Source organism: Notolepis coatsorum (assembly GCF_963971535.1).
Source record: "Notolepis coatsorum genome assembly, chromosome: 14".
Taxonomy (NCBI): domain Eukaryota; kingdom Metazoa; phylum Chordata; class Actinopteri; order Aulopiformes; family Paralepididae; genus Notolepis; species Notolepis coatsorum.
Genome location: NC_140178.1, coordinates 18970412 through 18989905, shown reverse-complemented (window position 1 = coordinate 18989905; position 19494 = coordinate 18970412).

Sequence of the window (19494 nt, the reverse complement as noted above, 5' to 3'; positions counted from 1 at the left end):
AGCTAAACTGAAAGCAATGTGGAGAGCGGGGCTCGAACGGGAGGCATCCTGTTCGAGCCTAGTCTCCAGTATTCGTTACGAGCGCCTTGCCCACTGCGCCACGTAGCCGCCCCTATTGGTCAAAACATTTCTTATTGCAGGCTCATCTTTATCTCAATAAGTGTAACTAAAATGTGTAAATTATACTTCAAACAAAGGGGTCATAATCGGACTTAACAACACAGATTCGCAATGTAACATCCGTCACTTGCAATGTAACATCCATAACGGTAACATCCATAACACTTGTAAAGAATACAAAAAATAAGACCAGAATGACTAATTGTTGCTAATAAAAGTTAGCTTTGCTTAGGAAGTTTGGTTGACATTGCATTCCAGATGCATGTTTTATGACAACTTTTCCTGGAAAACGTTATGGATGTTACATTCGCTGTCCCATAAAGGGGCATTATAACAGCATGCTTCACCTGCCAATGGAAAGACACAAAGTACATAATTGATTCACATATTGATACAACAGCCCTTCATGACCAAAGGTGAGGTTAGAAAAATATCTGTTGATTTTTTTTGCCATTCTGGCCATTCAGAAAGTCATACAATTAGGTTAATCGAAAAATAAATGTTTATTACATCATTGTGTCTCCTCCTGTAGTGTGAAAAAACATGCATTCTCATAAATATTACGATCAAATCTATTTTGTACTACAAAATATAGACCTTGATGATACATTTGAAATTGGTTTGGTTATGATCATGTTATTTTAATTCTTTCATGGTTGACATTTGCATGGAATTGCCCATTTGCAAATACAGTACTGTTTGTGATACGAAAAGAGTCCAGAAAAAAGAGTATATACATTTGACGTAGAAACTGTACATTAGAGGAGGTTGGGTAGGTGGGGGGGGGGGGTGGGGGGGACTGTACATTGGAGGTGGGGGGGGGGGGGGTTGGGTAGGAGGGGTGGGTGGGGGACACTGTACAACTGTACAAGCAAAACTGTACATTGGAATATTGACAAGACCATACTTGGTAATTTACTGTACATTGGAGGGGGTTGTGTACTTGTGTTAGGACATTTACAGGGGCCAGTTTTGAATTGCAGTCTCCCGTAGGTGTTTTGAGTGTTTTTGAAAGTGGGTAGTGATTCACATTCCTTTACAGCTTTGGGTAGGGCGTTCCACATTGATGTGGCATAATTGCGAAACGTGTTTAGTCCCTTGTTTGAGCCGAATCTGGGTTTAACATGTTTTGTGGAGCTCCCTCTGGTGTTGTGATCGTGGTATTCACTGACCTTTGGGAAGTATTTTGACATGTACATGGGTACCTTGGTCGTGTAGTGTATCTTGTAGACCAGGCCCATTGCAAGTTGCTGTACTCTGTCGTCTACTCTAAGCCATCCTAGGTTGTCAAAGTGGGCAGGGGTGAGGTGGGTTCTAGGAGTAAGGTCAGCAGTAGTCTGACCAGTTTGTTTTGAGATGTTTGTAATTTTGTTTTTAGCACCTTTGAGGTGCTTTGGTACCATGGTGCAAGCATAGTCATAGTACCCTTGAATGAGTGCTCCTGCCAGAGTCTTCAGGGTATTCTTGTTTACCAGTGAGGAGATCCGGTACAAGAATCGAGTTCGTTGGTTGACTTTTTTTTATTACATTGGATGCCATTTTGTCACAGGAAAGATTTGCCTCTAGGATGGAACCCAGGTAGGTAATATCTTCTTTCCTTGTGACAATATTGTCACCCACTGTAACTGAGAAGCCGTCGGTCTTGCTGAGTTTGTTATTTGAACCAAAGAGAATGGACTCTGTTTTGCCCATGTGTAATGAGTTTGTTATCAGCGAGCCATATGCAGATTTTGCCTAGTTCTGAGCTGAGGGTTTTTTCAACCTGTAACTTGTTCTTGTCAGAGACTAGCAGGGCTGAGTCGTCCGCAAACAGGAACAAGTTGCAGTCACAAGCTGACGACATGTCATTTGCATAAATTAGGCACATAGCTGTCAACATTGGGATTGTAAAAGAAGGGAGATTTCCCAGCGAGGGAGGGTGGGGTGGTGAAGGGGGGTTGGTGGATTTTTTTTGTTAAATCAGTTGTGTAATAGTCACTTTTGGTGAGTTGTTTCACTTATATGACATTTAGGTATGACTGCAGGACTACAAAAGCATTTAGTATAGAAATGTGTCAACAGACTAAAGCAGGGAACCACAATATTTTGCATACAAATTATGCTGAGCAGAATGTAATATCATAACTGTCTATTATTTTTCTTGCAATTGAGCCAATTTTCATTAGGTACGGTTCTGAGGTGTGTGTTCAACAGAATGCAGTATGGGTTACTGTGGAGAGTCACCGCCACGTGACCCCACAATCGCCATCTCGTCCCCCAGTACAGACGCTATTAAGACAATGGAAAATGACCGCCCAGGATGACAGAGTGGGTGTGAAGTGCCACAGAACAAGTGACACTTTTGGAAATTGACATCCTGATTCGTTCCAATATAGCATATAGCAATATAGCTTTCACATGTAATTATATGCTTCATTATTCAATTGACGATGGACAATGACCTCCCAGGATGGCAGAGTGGGTGTGAAGTGCCACAGAACAAGTGACACTTTTGGACAATGACATCCTGAGTCGTTCCTATATGACCAGTATATTCTTTTATGGACCTTAAAAAATGAAACTGAGCCTTTAATGTCTCCATAGAAGGGGCCTGTTCTTCACAGTTCTTCACAGACAACAGGCAAAAGGGAGTCAACCTGCGGAATGTGGGCCTCAGCAGAGGAGAGAGCTGTAAAATGTTAACCCTTTCAGACGGGAAGGGAATTAAAGGTTGAGGGTTGAAAGACAGGGAGTCCTGAAACTATAGAGGAAATCTTAAAAAAACTATATAACAATTAAATGTTTAATGTGTACAGTAAAAGTTTTCATAAATGGCATGCTTATAATTAACTGTCAGTAGAGAATTATACTAAAAGAATGATGTGTAAAACTGTTTTCTGGAAGCTTGATAAGAAATCCTATGGATGGCCTCGTGCCCGGTACCATGTCACGTGGTCCCCACAGACAAAGCAGTTGTCTGTTCTGAAGGAATAAGGGACTTTCTGTTACTTAAAACCACTAGGTAACGAGAAGTAACGTTAGTACAAAGAAGGAGGAGCTCATACGAATTATGTATTGTATTTTGGTTTGCTAAACAAAAATGACATCCCTGTGACATCACTGTGTTTAGACCAATCGGAAATATGGTACAATGTCGATATAAAAGGGACGGTTGCCCATTCAAGGGACGGACTTTTTTGAGAGATGAAGATGCTGCTGCCAGACACGGGGCACAAGCCGTGCAATGATGAGATGTTCTGTTTTCTGCTTATTTTAAACTGAATTGGAAATTTTCCACTTCAGTCTCTTCTTGTAACTAGCTTTTTCTAATTAAAAATACCTCTTTATAAATATCCTTTGTATCCTTTCTTCTGACCAGACGGCCGGAAAGGCGAACTGGAGAGCCAACTACCCAAAGCTACTGTATGCAAGGAGGAGGGGAGACTGTATGTGAAGCGAAGTCAAAACGACCGTTCACAGAAAGGCGAACTGGATGGCTCCTAGCCCAAAGATACTGTATGCAAGGAGGGGAGACTGTATGTGAAGCGAAGTCAAAACGACCGTTCACAGAAAGGCGAACTGGATGGCTCCTAGCCCAAAGATACTGTATGCAAGGAGGGGAGACTGTATGTGAAGCGAAGTCAAAACGACCGTTCACAGAAAGGCGAACTGGATGGCTCCTAGCCCAAAGATACTGTATGCAAGGAGGGGAGACAGTATGTGAAGCGAAGTCAAAACGACCGTTCACAGAAAGGCGAACTGGATGGCTCCTAGCCCAAAGATACGGTATGCAAGGAGGGGAGACTGTATGTGAAGCGAAGTCAAAACGACCGTTCACAGAAAGGCGAACTGGATGGCTCCTAGCCCAAAGATACTGTATGCAAGGAGGGGAGACTGTATGTGAAGCGAAGTCAAAACGACCGTTCACAGAAAGGCGAACTGGATGGCTCCTAGCCCAAAGATACTGTATGCAAGGAGGGGAGACTGTATGTGAAGCGAAGTCAAAACGACCGTTCACAGAAAGGCGAACTGGATGGCTCCTAGCCCAAAGATACTGTATGTGAAGCGAAGTCAAAACGACCGTTCACAGAAAGGCGAACTGGATGGCTCCTAGCCCAAAGATACTGTATGTGAAGCGAAGTCAAAACGACCGTTCACAGAAAGGCGAACTGGATGGCTCCTAGCCCAAAGATACTGTATGCAAGGAGGGGAGACTGTATGTGAAGCGAAGTCAAAACGACCGTTCACAGAAAGGCGAACTGGAGAGCCAACTACCCAAAGTGCTAACACCCATGAGCTGGCCCTAGCCAGACGGAAGCTAACTAGCTCACCATCGGCTAACAAGCCAGTACTAACACCCATGAGCTGGCCCTAGCCAGACGGAAGCTAACTAGCTCGCCATCAGCCAACAAGCCAGTGCTAACACCCATGGGCTGGCCCTAGCCAGACGAGAGCCAACTAGCTCACCACAGGCTAACAAAGCCAGGAGCTAACAGCAGGCGAAGTAGCCGGAGCTAGTGACCAATGCTAGCTCAGGAGGAGCTGGCACAACCAAAGCTAGCACAAGAGAAGCTAGTTCGCATGTTGAGACATCTCAAAAGACTGGAGATCCCCGAAAGGGCCTCAATGGCGCAACGGATGGAAAGAGGAGTAAGGACCCCCGGTCAAGATCCAGGGGATAACATGGTGGAGAGACTGATCCCACAGGTGCGAGACGGGAGCATGTCTCTCAGTGTTGCAGCCGAATCAGTCATGAATGGAACACCCATGCAGGGATCATGCTTACTGCTTGAAAAACTATTCGGAGGAGTCCCAGGGGGTAACCTACTGGCAGCCCGATGCGCAGCATGGTCACAAGACCAGCTACGTATCGAGTGTAGGCTGTATGACCAAGTCATAATGCTATCTGACAAAGGGGGGGCCTCCCAGGAGCCTCCCCCGAAAACAACCAAGGAGAGAACAAGGAAAAAGGATCCTTCCGGCATCGAATACCTCTCTGCAGACGACTGGGGGGCATTAACCCCAGAACAGCAAGCAGAGACAAGGGCAAGAAGGGAGGAATCCAAATCCCGGAAGAAGAATTACATATACCTACCTCCAGACGAGTGGGCCGCACTAACCCCAGAACAGCAAGCAGAGGTGAGGACAACAAGGGAGGAATTCAAATCCCGGAAGAAGAATTACATATACCTACCTCCAGACGAGTGGGCCGCACTAACCCCAGAACAGCAAGCAGAGGTGAGGACAACAAGGGAGGAATTCAAATCCCGGAAGCAGAGATGAGGGCAACAAAGGGAGAAATTACCTTCTGGGGCCCTGACACATGACACTCAAGCAAGTGCAAACTGCACTTGACATACCGCTCATCTGTCAAGAGGAATAATATATAGTGTTGTTGTCATTTAGGAAGAAACATAACATGGAATACTACATGCATTTTGTATATATTTTAAGTATAATATGTAAAGATGTCCGTCCTTGCTCTAAACCCAGAGTAAAGTAAAGTGAATTTGTAATCTATTTCATTCAGAAGGGATTTCCTGACAGCAACCATTTGGTAGGTTAGCACCCTACCAACCATATCAGCTGCATGAGATGTACACTCACCAGCGCCTATGGGTAACAAATTGAGACTCTGCAAACTCTCATCAAGCTTAGCACCTTGACGCGGGGGGACAGAGCGAGCATCAGGGTCTCTGTATCCGACGGGCCTATCAGATTTGTGGAGACTTGGAAGCCTCAGCATACAGGACGCTGTGGTGCTTAGGCGGCCAAGTCACTGGTTTATAGGTCTGTCAAAACGGATTGGAGGTTCCGGGGCTTAGAACATGAGTTCAAGTGAGTTGGGCTGTATACTAATTAAATAGGTATCAACAGCCGAAAGAATATTAACTGAAATAACTGCTGTCAGGTGTCTCTGGAGTAGAATTAGTTACAGATTTGAGTCAACCTTACTCAAGATTGGTCTTATCGGCAGAACCTCTCCAACCAAGACTCTTCCTAATGTTCGAGATCTGGAACAATGTTGACGTAGATGGTCTGCAGAGCGCAGCAGACAGCCAAAAGTAAATTGGTAAAAAATCTATCAGGAACAAGAGAGGGTTGATAAGTAACGACTTGAAGTAGCGGTTACTCATGACTAAAAAGTTACGTAATGTTTTCTTACAGTCAAAAACGTAGAAGGTTCTACTCAAAGAAAGAATCACACTTAAAGTATATTTTTGTGATTGCAGTGAAAGATCACTCATGACTAAAAAGTTACGTAATGTTTTCTTACAGTCAAAAACGTAGAAGGTTCTACTCAAAGAAAGAATCACACTTAAAGTATATTTTTGTGATTACGGTAAAAAGGTTTACTCATGACTTGAAGTAACTAAATGCTTACTTAAAGTCAGAACTTAAGTAGAAAAAACTCTACTTTGTGAATAGCAGGCTGAAATAGCCATTGCGAATAGCAGGCTGAAATAGCCATTGCGAATAGCAGGCTGAAATAGCCATTGCGAGCAGGCTGAAATAGCCATTGCGAATAGGAGCGAATAGCAGGCTGAAATAGCCATTGCGAGCAGGCTGAAATAGCCATTGCGAATAGGAGCGAATAGCAGGCTAACTAGCCATTAATAATAATAAATAATAATGGATTGGATTTATATAGCGCTCTTCGTGACACCCCAGAGACCCCAGAGCGCTTACAGAGGCCATTATTCGTTCATACACAGTCATACCGGTGGTGGTAAGCTACAATTGCAGCCAGAGCTGCCCTGAGGCAGACTCACGGAAGCGTGGCGAATAATCAACGCCTACGGCCCCTCCGACCACCACCAACATTCATTCACATGCATACACATTCATACGAGGCAAGTAGGTTAAGTGTCTTGCCCAAGGACACAACGGCAGTGGGATGGACATGGGCTTGAGCGGGATTCGAACCACCAATCCTTCGATCATTGGACGACCCGCTCTACCCCTGAGCCACGCCGCCTCGTCCATTGCTAACAGGACGAGGCTACTCACATGAACAGACAGGTATATGATAACCTTGGACATGCCGGAAGTAAGAGGATGTTGGTATACCTGAGAACTAACAACATTCTCATACCTAAAGCCAAACAAAGAGCGATAACAGTCCGAAAGGCCTGTGAACAATGTGCGCTGGTAAAGGTGCGCTGGTAAAGGGACAAAACCTGAACCAGTGCCACACTCTTAGACGGGGGGGGGGGGCTGTCCCCCGGAGTCAGCGGACGACGCAGCGGATGGCAAGAAGGAATATACTGACTCAGGTCAGAAATCGGAACTGGAGGAAGACCGGGATAGGTCAAGCTCCAGAGCATCCTCAAGGTCCTCATCTAGACCTCTCAGACCTCCCAGACCTCCCAGACCTCCTAGACCTCCCAGACTGGACAGAGAGACATCGGCCTGGACCCAGGTTACAGGGCGACGAGAGCCCTGAATGGACCTGAAAGAGAGAAAAGAAATGAGTCCTCTGTGGACTGTATCTGTGATGTCCTGCGAGGCCTACGGACAGGGTCACACGATAGGTCAAGCTCCAGAGCATCCTCAAGGTCCTCATCTAGACCTCCCAGACCTCCCAGACCGGACAGAGAGACATCGGCCTGGACCCAGGTTACAGGGCGACGAGAGCCCTGAATGGACCTGAAAGAGAGAAAAGAAATGAGTCCTCTGTGGACTGTATCTGTGATGTCCTGCGAGGCCTACGGACAGGGTCACACGACCAGGCCAACCACACTTCAATAGAGGACTGCTGCTACAATTCTCGGGGACCCGTGGGGGTCGCCCGAGAAGTGACAAATCAACCTACCTCAAACTATGGGAGAGATCCAAGAGGTCAGAGGGGGCGACCCCAAGATGACCAAGATGACCAAGATGACCACGATGACCAAGATGACCAAGATGACCAAGACGACAACAGCCTGGGTACATCGGCCAGGAACAACAGATGCAAGTCTTCCCGCCGGATACCAAGCAACAACGTGACCCCTATCCTGTCGAGCCGTCCAGCCAGGGAACAACATATGCAAGTCTTCCCGCCGGCTACCAGGGTAACAAGGTACCAAGATGGCAGAGGGGGTGTGGAGAGTCACTGCCACGTGACCCCACAATCGCCATCTTGTCCCCCAGTACAGACGCTATTAAGACAATGGAAAATGACCGCCCAGGATGACAGAGTGGGTGTGAAGTGCCACAGAACAAGTGACACTTTTGGAAATTGACATCCTGATTCGTTCCAATATAGCATATAGCAATATAGCTTTCACATGTAATTATATGCTTCATTATTCAATTATTCAATTGATGATGGACAATGACCTCCCAGGATGACAGAGTGGGTGTGAAGTGCCACAGAACAAGTGACACTTTTGGACAATGACATCCTGAGTCGTTCCTATATGACCAGTATATTCTTTTATGGACCTTAAAAAATGAAACTGAGCCTTTAATGTCTCCATAGAAGGGGCCTGTTCTTCACAGTTCTTCACAGACAACAGGCAAAAGGGAGTCAACCTGCGGAATGTGGGCCTCAGCAGAGGAGAGAGAGCTGTAAAATGTTAACCCTTTCAGACGGGAAGGGAATTAAAGGTTGAGGGTTGAAAGACAGGGAGTCCTGAAACTATAGAGGAAATCTTAAAAAAACTATATAACAATTAAATGTTTAATGTGTAAGGTAAAAGTTTTCATAAATGGCATGCTTATAATTAACTGTCAGTAGAGAATTATACTAAAAGAATGATGTGTAAAACTGTTTTCTGGAAGCTTGATAAGAAATCCTATGGATGGCCTCGTGCCCGGTACCATGTCACGTGGTCCCCACAGACAAAGCAGTTGTCTGTTCTGAAGGAATAAGGGACTTTCTGTTACTTAAAACCACTAGGTAACGAGAAGTAACGTTAGTACAAAGAAGGAGGAGCTCATACGAATTATGTATTGTATTTTGGTTTGCTAAACAAAAATGACATCCCTGTGACATCACTGTGTTTAGACCAATCGGAAATATGGTACAATGTCGATATAAAAGGGACGGTTGCCCATTCAAGGGACAGACTTTTTGGGAGAGATGAAGATGCTGCTGCCAGACACGGGGCACAAGCCGTGCAATGATGAGATGTTCTGTTTTATGCTTATTTGAACTGAATTGGAAATTTTCCACTTCAGTCTCTTCTTGTAACTAGCTTTTTCTAATTAAAAATACCTCTTTATAAATATCCTTTGTATCCTTTCTTCTGACCAGACGGCCGGGTAAGCATTGAAATGTGTTCTGCATTGTAACTTCACCCTTTGCGTTTTGATTAATGATGTAAAAACTTTAGAAGTGGGGCTTTATCCATACGGAGGCCTAAAGAGAAATATGTCAACCACGCGGTCCAGTAATGTGCCTGATTTATGATGTAAAAAACCTCATGAGTGTGGCTTTCCCCAGACGGAGTAAAAGGAGACATATGATTATGCATTAAAGCAAAATAGAATAAGTGGCTTTATCCCTAGCTATAATGGGATTATCAAGTAAAGCCATATAGTGATAATACGTGTACTGTATAATGGGATTATCAAGTAAAGCCATACAGTGATAATACGTGTAAGTGGCTTTATCCCTAGCTATAATGGGATTATCAAGTAAAGCCATACAGTGATAATACGTGTACTGTATAATGGGATTATCAAGTAAAGCCATACAGTGATAATACGTGTAACGGATAAGGGAAATGGACCTCATCTGAATAAAGAGAGTCCTTCCCAGTGCAAATAAAATAAAAGATTCCGCAACTTCAATCACTCGACCTAAGGTCGATGACTGACGGGGGTCGGAACGGTGCATTCGCTGTCTCTTGTCGGTCAGTAGTAACAACAACATTTTGTAGACTCGTTTGGTTCTGCATGTCAACCACTTCGCAGTAATACGGCCAACCGAGTAGATTAAAGCAAAATAGAATAAAGAAAAGTAAACTCCGCAACTCCAATCAATCATCTGTATGACTGGAGGGGACGGGGGGGTGCCTGTGTGTGAGCCGAGGTCGGCTGAGTTTAAGCCCTGAAGTTTATAGATACAATTGAGTCCTAGACGTCCCAAACTTCGCAGGACGCTGCTTGAAGCTGGGATTCGGACCAATGAGTTATGGGATAATCAATCTGACCTCGGTTTACGACCGGTACTTAACAGTTACTGAATGAATGAATGAAAACTTTATTTAACAGATTGCAGAATGGGTACAATACAGTACGGCTCAATACACACAATTGTTAAGGGGATGCAGACCAGAGAAATACGTTTGTCTTGTTTACATCAGGGTCCCCCATTTTCAATTATTTCATAGTGACATTTATGACATACACAACATATAACATCATGACATTTATGGCATAGGGACATACATGACATACAGGTATATAGTACTGTTACATTTGTGACATACCGGTATACGATATGCAAACATACAGTACTTGTAGCTAAGGGGCTACACAACCCAGACTGTATTAAAGATTGTTTAGATTAAACCACTACTAAAGAATATTAATAGCCAGACAGTATAGTTAGACAAAATGGCGGACACTCAATTGACGGCACGGGGACAAGGATACCTGGTTTATAAGCATTGTAATCGTCATAGCAACATACATCTGAATTATCACGGTTCTCCTTTAATAATAGAATGTCAGAGTATCAAAGTCAGCGGTAATGAATAGTTCCTAGGTTACGAATACTCGACCGGAGCTCTGCAGGGAGTGAGAAGAGACGAGGCGATACGGGGAAAGCAAGGGTAGCTGGAGACAATGGTTTCCCTCGGGAGCTCCAAGCTCCGGAGGAATTGGAGACTGGTCGGATAATCCTGTCGTCGCTGGAAGAAAAGGGGTCTCGTACGGAACCGGTCCTTGTAATCCTAGCGCCCGATGGCAGGGTTAATAGCTATTAATCCAAAAGCCCGTTGGCATAGATCAGGGCTGTACGCTAAGCTTTTTCACTAGGGGCACACTTGCCCCTAAATTAGAAATTTAGGGGCAAAAAATATGTTTTAGGGGCACATTTTTAAATAACAATTTTACCATTATAGTGCAAAAAAATATGTTCCTCCTGCCTCATTACTGTGGTCCTTTTATTTAACATTTAAGTGCTTTTGTTGTCAGGTTTGTATCTTTTATAATGAACCAACTAGGGCTGGGCGATATGGCCTAAATATGAAATCACGATATTTTCTGACCTTTCGGCGATACACGATACACATCACGATGTTTTTCTTTTTTACCCCAAACAATTCATTATGAGGTTTACCAAGACAGTATGAGTTTGCAAGCTAACATTAAAGACAAAATAAAATACCCATGCATTTAGCATTTTTATATTATATATTAGATTTAGATTATTGGATTATTAGATTATATATTGCATATATTTAGCAATGAGATATTATATGATTTAGATATGAAATATGATGAATTGAAAATGGGGGACCCTGATGTAAACAAGACAAAAGTCTTTCTCTGGTCTGCATCCCCTTAACAATTGTATGTATTGAGCTGTACTGTACCCATTCTGCAATATGTTAATAAAGTTTTAAATCAATCAATCAATAGCATTTTAGCATTTTTATGAAACTACTGTATATTTGTATGTCTCTAAATGTTTTGATGAATTGAAAATGGAGGACCCTTATGTAAAAAAGCCGAAAGTCTTTCTCTGGTCTTCATCCTCCTGTACTGTATTGTACCCATTATGCAATCTGTTAATAAAGTTCTCATTCATTCATTCTGACGGAAAACAGAATAATTTTGATTGACAGTAGAGTCTGCCAATTACGTCACAACGCTTGCACCCGCCCTGCTGTTCTTAGCACCAATCGGCAAGCGCATTAGTTTTTGACTTCCTGAATGCCCCGTGTGTTGACAACAACAAAGCTACTAACATTAGCTCCCCGCGGCCCACGAGTAGGAGACCAGTGCTCTGCAGGATGACTAAATGAGGCATAATGATTTTACCTCAACGAATGTTATAATAAAAGCCTTTCCATACATCTGTCTGATTGAAAACTTTATTAACAGACCGTGGAATGGGCATATCTCAGCACGGGCTGAGATATGAACGAGTAACGTGTGGACCAGATTGACGCGACACAAGGTTTACACAACAGCCCCCACCCCTTGTTTTATTGTATTTGTACCTGTACTACCTGCTGTCAGCTGTTTATCTCTCTCTGTGAGCTTGATTAGCTCACGTTAGCTAGCGTTAGCTCCGCGGCTAACCCTGAACTAAATCAATGACTAGGTTCTAAAGCATTTCAAGTAGTTTTCACTGCACATAGAAGCAGCCAAACAGCGGGAGAATTTCGGGAGCATATGGCCAAAACCCAGTTAGGAACCATCGATTCCCATCCCTACTACTAACTTTACTTTTCTTCATAGCTAAATCAGACCAGCCAGTCTATCAGAGAGAGTGCTCTAAATAATTCACTGAGGCGTTGTATTAACGTTATATATCCGGCTAGCAGTAGCTACAGATAGCTCCTGATATCAATGTCTTATAACACTGATTCGATGCGTATTCGAGCTGAGGGCTTGCTAACGTTATACCAATACAATAGGGTCCAGGTGCAGCGCCGGAGAATCCTGGCCGTAGCTCTGCTCGAGGCTACTCGAGTATAGGTTCAGGTGCAGCTCCGGAGAATCCTGGCCGTAGCTGGAGGCTACTAGAGTACACACAGACAGTGGAGCTTGTTGCGTGGTGGCGATGTCTCGCAGATAATACAAGTACAAGTCTAATTATATAATATATATATTTTATAAAAAAAAAAAAAATTATATAAATTTATTTTTATTTTTTTATCAAAAACGATGATACCGTGATATATACCGTTACCGTCTATGCTTCAAATTATACCGTGATATAAATCTTAGACCATACCGTCCACCCCTAACACCCAGTACCTGCAGTATTTTAGCCTGGTATCACCTTCAATACCTGCACTATTTTAGCCTGGTATCCCCTTCAATACCGGCATCAGTATCTGTGTATCCACATCAGTATGCATGGGACGTATGAATCGGAGATATGAGCCTATAACATACTAAACTTGCAATCTTTAACTCCTCACAGTGTGAAAGTGTGGTCAAGACTGAAGCTTCACTTAAAGATCAAGGGTTGAAACATGAAGATTTACAACGTGAACAATCCATAGATCTAGACCTGAGGGAACTGACGGTGGAGGAATCTCCACAAAGTGAGCAGACATCTGTGACGGGAGACAAAGACTTCCAATATAGAGCTGAGACGGAGGAGAAGGATGACGACTGGATGGTTATGTGTGTGGTCGTGTCGGACCTTACATTTGAAGCCACAGATGGAGACCCTGTTCTGCCACAGGATGTTGGAAATAGAGAAAACCAAGAAGACAATGTAGTCATTCTTCCTCTTTGTGAGGCGCAAGACTCCACCTCAAAACTAGCAGCTCCCTCCTCTGACATAGAGGTGTTCGACTCTTTAGACGGATTCCTAAAGGCGAAGAACATCAATTATAGCAAAGACTTGTCCTCTTCTAGAAAACGTTTGTCAGAGTTCAGAAAAGGCCCATCAACCTCCAGAGAAGGCTTTGCCTCTTCAAGAGAAGGTTTGCCGTCTTCAAGAGAAGGTTTGCCGTCTTCAAGAGAAGGTTTGCCGTCTTCAAGAGAATGCTGGCCTCTTCGAGAGAAGGTTTGCCGTCTTCAAGATAAGGCTTGGCCTCTTCAAGATAAGGCTTGGCCTCTTCGAGAGAAGGTTTGGCCTCTTCAAGAGAAGGTTTGCCGTCTTCAAGAGAAGGCTTGTCTAAGCCCTCCAGAGAAGGCCCCTCCACGTCCAGACTTGCTCCATTCACCTCAAGGTTGAAACAAAGTATTATTTTCAGCGACTGTTAATTATATCAATATTGGGCTGTCAGAACAGTATTATGTTTGTAGGTAACGTTTTTACCTTGTTTAAAGGTGCTATGGATAAAATGTTATGTAGAGTAGTCGTTTAAAAATATATACATCCACAGAGCTTTTAGAAAGGTGCGGAATAAATCTATTGCTTTTCCCCAAAAAAAGAAATTTGTTAATAGATTTATCATTAAAAACAAATTGTGGGTCCAAAATGAATGTTGCAGCAGGCATGTATAGAACACCACAACACTTCCGGTAATCTGAAATCATGGGAGAGAGCCGGGGGAGAAAATTAATTAATGTGGATGAGAGCCTTGACGTAAGTTGTTGTAGCTACGGCTGTGGGGGTGCTGGAGACATGATCCAATAGTCTTTTATACGCCTGAGTCTCCTGAACACGGAGAGACCAATCCCAAGTCGATTGGAACTTTCTTGGCCGAGCTAGAGACACTTTTTCACCACCTACTCCCCGTACGCAGATTGCCAAAGGAGTCTGGAGGCTGGGGAGCTGCGTTGGAATGTTCCATCAGAGGGGGGAAGCTTGTGGTGGGAATGTGTACACCTGTATGAGACCATGGAAATGAATGTCAGGTTGAGGCACTGTGCACACATTAATTATTTGTATACGTCATGATGCATTTACATTTACATTTAGTAATTTAGCTGACTCTTTTATCCAAAGCGACTTACAAGTTCTGTACGACAAGTCATCAGGAAGGGTACAACTCTATCAGCTGAGTCACAATGTTCATCAAAGTGTTGCGTGTTACAGTGTAGGTTAGTTTATTAAGATAATAGGATAATAATAATGATAATAATCAGTAGCTTAGGCTACATCATAGGCCTAGTCATATTCTAGTCTAGCAGGTGCTGGTTTAATAGGTTTAATTATGTCATATGTTTCGTGTAGGGCTATTATTACTTCAATATAAAGTGGACGGGATTAGGATGTATAGACGTATATAAGGTCATAGATGACCGAAATCAACATTAGTCTACCTGGAGACTCAATTAGTAATTGTAGATTGTCGCCATAAGACACATCTGGCCATTGATAGCTAGCCATTTTTAAAGTATCATAACCTGCCACTCACATTCCCACCACAAGCTTCCCCCTCTGATGGAACATTCCAACGCGGCTACCCAGCCTTCAGACTCCTTTGGCAATCTGCGCATGGGGAGTAGGTGCTGAAAAAGTTACTATAGCTCGGCCGAGAAAGTTCTGATCGACTTGAGATTGGTCTCTCCGTGTTCAGGAGACTCGGGCGTGTATAAAAGACTATTGGATCATGTCTCCAGCACACCCACAGCCGTAGCTACAACACTTACGTCATGGCTCTCATCCACATTCATTCATTTTCTCCCCCAGCTCTCTCCCATGAGCTCAATGTAATGCCTAAGTGCAGTGGTCTATCCCCTCCTTCTGCATCTGATTGGATAAATGACATGCTGGTGCTCTAGTGCGACACCTTGTGGCTGAATGTTATTTATTGCACCTTTTAACAACCAGGAAATGCCCAGGAGAAGGTTGTATGTTATAATCCATGCACAGAATTCCTTTTTTCCAATTAATCTCTGTTACAACAACAACACATTTTTATAGTTTATACGTGACAGGATTAATTTTGGTTTGTTTATCATGGCGACTTGCGGCCCTGTAGTGGTCCGAAAATAGTTACTGCATCTTAAAGGTTTACTAAATAATAGGGATGTCCGATATTATCGGTCTACCGATATTATCGGCCGATATTGGCATAAAAATGTGATATCGGAAAATATCGGTATCTGTTTAAAAAAAATATATACATTTATTTAACCTTTATTTACCCAGGCAAGCAAGTAAGAACAAATTATTATTTTATTTATTGTCAAAGTATGCATAATGTTGTGTTAATTACACAACAAGTGATATGTAATGTTAATTACCTGAAATTATTCCGTTTTTTGGGGGGGAAACCCTGCATATATTGGTATCGGTTGATATCTGTATCGGAAATGAAGAGTTGGACAATATCGGTATATTGGTATCGGTAAAAAAGCCAATATCGAGCATCCCTACTAAATAATAATTAAAATAATAAAAAATTATGTTAATCTTATATGTATAATGTTAATTTTGACAGCCCTAGGAAATATGAGTGACAATTAAAATGTAAATAATTCATCATATTTGATTGATCTATTTTGAATTCTTGTTCCGGACCTTTGTTTCTTTTCATAGGACATTCTGCGAGTGAAGGTTACAAGTGGAAAGATAGGAGACAGTCATGTGAAACAAAAGGTAAGACCTTCCATTTTGCTTGATAGGGTTCCTTCCATGATCTAATCGTACACATTACTTCACCGCCATTCAAACCACAATGGAACAAATGTGCACGTAGTCACAACATTAGCAAGCACCCTTTCAGGTAGATGACTCCAACAGATTTTCTGTGGCTTTAAATATATTCTATAAATATTATATGAAATATATAGCCCTATTAAATATACATACCGATAACCCTACAGATATTACCTGAAAAATACAATCAAGCTCACAATAAACTCCATAAGTCATCATATTCACCATGACTGAGAGAAAGAGAGCAAACAGTCTTGTGTTTGCAGGTTAAGTATTTAAAGATCGCTATTACCTATTACTGGGCCAGGGCCACATAAACATGGGGGGAACATGCAAACTCCAAACAGAAAGGCCCCCCTGCTGGGGTTTGAACCCAGGACCTTCTTGCTGTGGGGCAACACTGCTGACCACCGCTGGGGTTTGAACCCAGAACCCTCTTGCTCTGAGGCAACAGTGTTAACCACTGCTGGGGTTTGAACCAAGAACCTTCTTGCTGTGAGACAACAGTGCTAACCACTGCTGGGGTTTGAACCAAGAATCTTCTTACTGTTAGCCCTCTCACACTGGCAGGGCTCCGGTTCAAGCTCCGTCTCCGTTCTGAAGCCTCTGAAACCTTGGTGCTTTCGGACGAACCAGCCCATGTTTACACCTATTTAAGCAGAACCAACGTTCCTCCGTCATCAACGGGGGCGTTACTCAGGCGGAAGTCAACACAACAGTGGCAAAATGTGCCGAGTGCAAAACAGCTTCAAAGGTTCGGCATTGCATCTGCACCATGCTGATCCACACAACAGGTAGCGCTGAAACAATGTGCGACTGATCTCAACATTTTATTAGATTCAAATGTATTGTCATTATACAGCACAAGTAAAATTCACCATCCAACAGAGTGGATAAATAAATGCATAAATGAATTAAATAAAAATAAAGAAAATTGTGTAACCGAGAGATTTGAACCTGTGACAATAGGATCCACAGGCAGCCGCACTAACCAGTTCAGCTTAGCAGGTGCTGGTTGACTGCGACAGACTAATCCATAGTTTACACTTGTCAAGAGCCAATTGTGTAGCCGTTCAGTATTGACACTTAAATGAGATGTCATGCTAATATGTCATGTTCTACGGTAGGACTTACTACTATAATACCCAATAAAACAAGTAATTAGAATAATAGAAGCCTACTTTGCTGGAACGATTAATTTAGCATGTGTGTGTGTGTGTGTGTCAAAAACGAGTGGGTAGTTTTTCCTTTTTTTTCTCGATGTTTTTATTCATTATCCACCCAGGGAGCCTGTTGTTAGTCTAGGGCTGTCTTAAATACTTCGAAGCTTCGAAGCTTCGTTCGATGGCACAAGCTTCGAACATGAAAAAAAATCGAAGTTAAAAAAAAATATAAATAATTTTTCAAACATATTTTTTTTTATATATTTTTTTTTACTTCGATGTGTGTGTGTGCGCGTGCGTGCATGGGGCCATTGGGTGGGGCCGGGGGACAAATACACTGGAGGAAAGTAACCCAGCTCAGCACTGCCCAAATTATATCATCACTATTGCCTGTTTGAAGGATATCATCCTCAAACACATATACACCTACATGCCTTGTAGAATTCCACACATAAGAAAAAAAGATACTGGGATGAATAAACAAAATAGGAAATAAAATGTAGAAATGCATGCAATACATAAATAAATATGAATCTCCATATGAAATAGAACATTTAGATAAGGTGCTACTGAGATGTTTTGGTGAGTTCTTTGTTTTTTTGTGGAAGTAGCCCTTCTTAAAAATGCATGAACATTCACTGATAATTGGTCTGTAGTGGAGTCTACAAGGTCTACATTGCCGGACCATGTAGAATCCGGACCTTGTAGACTGACATAATTCTGTGCATAGTTTAGTCTACACAGGCCATATTTCAAATAATCAAAATCTTACTTCATTCATCTTAAACATTCTTGATTTGGGGGATTGGTAGATCCCATGAAATCTGAAGTTGTTCAAACGACAACAGCGATCCACCTTGAATTAAATCACACAGCCGAGTGAAACCTTGTTGGCTGTGTCACAGTCACGAAAGGGGCTACTTAATTCATTAATCCAATCCACTTTCTTTATAGAGCACATTTAAAAACAACAAAGTTTACCAAAGTGCTGTACAAGTCCCACAACATAAGATAAAAAATAAAATAAAAAATAATAATAATAATTAATAAAAAATTAAAAAATTCGAAGCTTCGAATTAAAATCGAAGCTCGGCCCCGAAGCTTCGATTGCCAAAAAAAGCTTCGAAGGTCAGCCCTAGTTTACCATATGGAATGAGTCTGAGGTCCCCAAGGTGCAATACCGGCCGAATCCCGCTAGACGGCGGTTATCGAGCACCCTTGTATCTTCCTCTGTGGGATGGCCAAATGTCTCTGGTTTAATTTTTCCTTGTCGGCCGAGGCGAACGGTGGTCCCGGTTCCATTGACGCTCGTCAAATATCCCCGATCGATATTTTGTTGTGGATTATGCCGTGGGCCAAATGGACATTGGATGTACCTGTACCAGATGGCGATCAAACAATTGGAATATTATTCCCGATCACAGGTAAGAGCGATCTGACGTCAATTTTAGCTTGATCCTGCAATGCTTTCATACCGATCGGGCTGATAACTGTTTTTAGTGTTCAATACGAATGCTATTACTGACAATCAAATAATCAGAAACTACCCCCCCCCTTTCATGCATTCATGATGGAACATAATACCTATGAAATAGATTTGATTTCGGGATAATAGCGCATACAGGCAAGAAATGGCAACGTCTATAGTGGAATTGACTAATACGGCTATAACTCGGCATTTATTTTTTTGATCCACTTTTTCTCCTATTTGTCTGTATTTTTAATTTAGTCGTTATGCCAATTCCCCCCTCCCCTTCCTGGTCGTTGCGTGCATGTGCCCCCCACTGGTCAGTCTAGGGAGCCCTGAAGTCTTATCAGATGCTTCCTCCGATACATAGGAGACAGCCAGCAGCCTCTTTTCACCTGACAGCGAGGACTCTCACTGGGGAAGTGTAACGCGTGGGAGGATCACACTACCTTACCCAGTTCCTTCCAACACCGTGCAGGCGCCCTGACCGACCTGTAGGAGTCGCTGTTTACAACAACCAGAATATT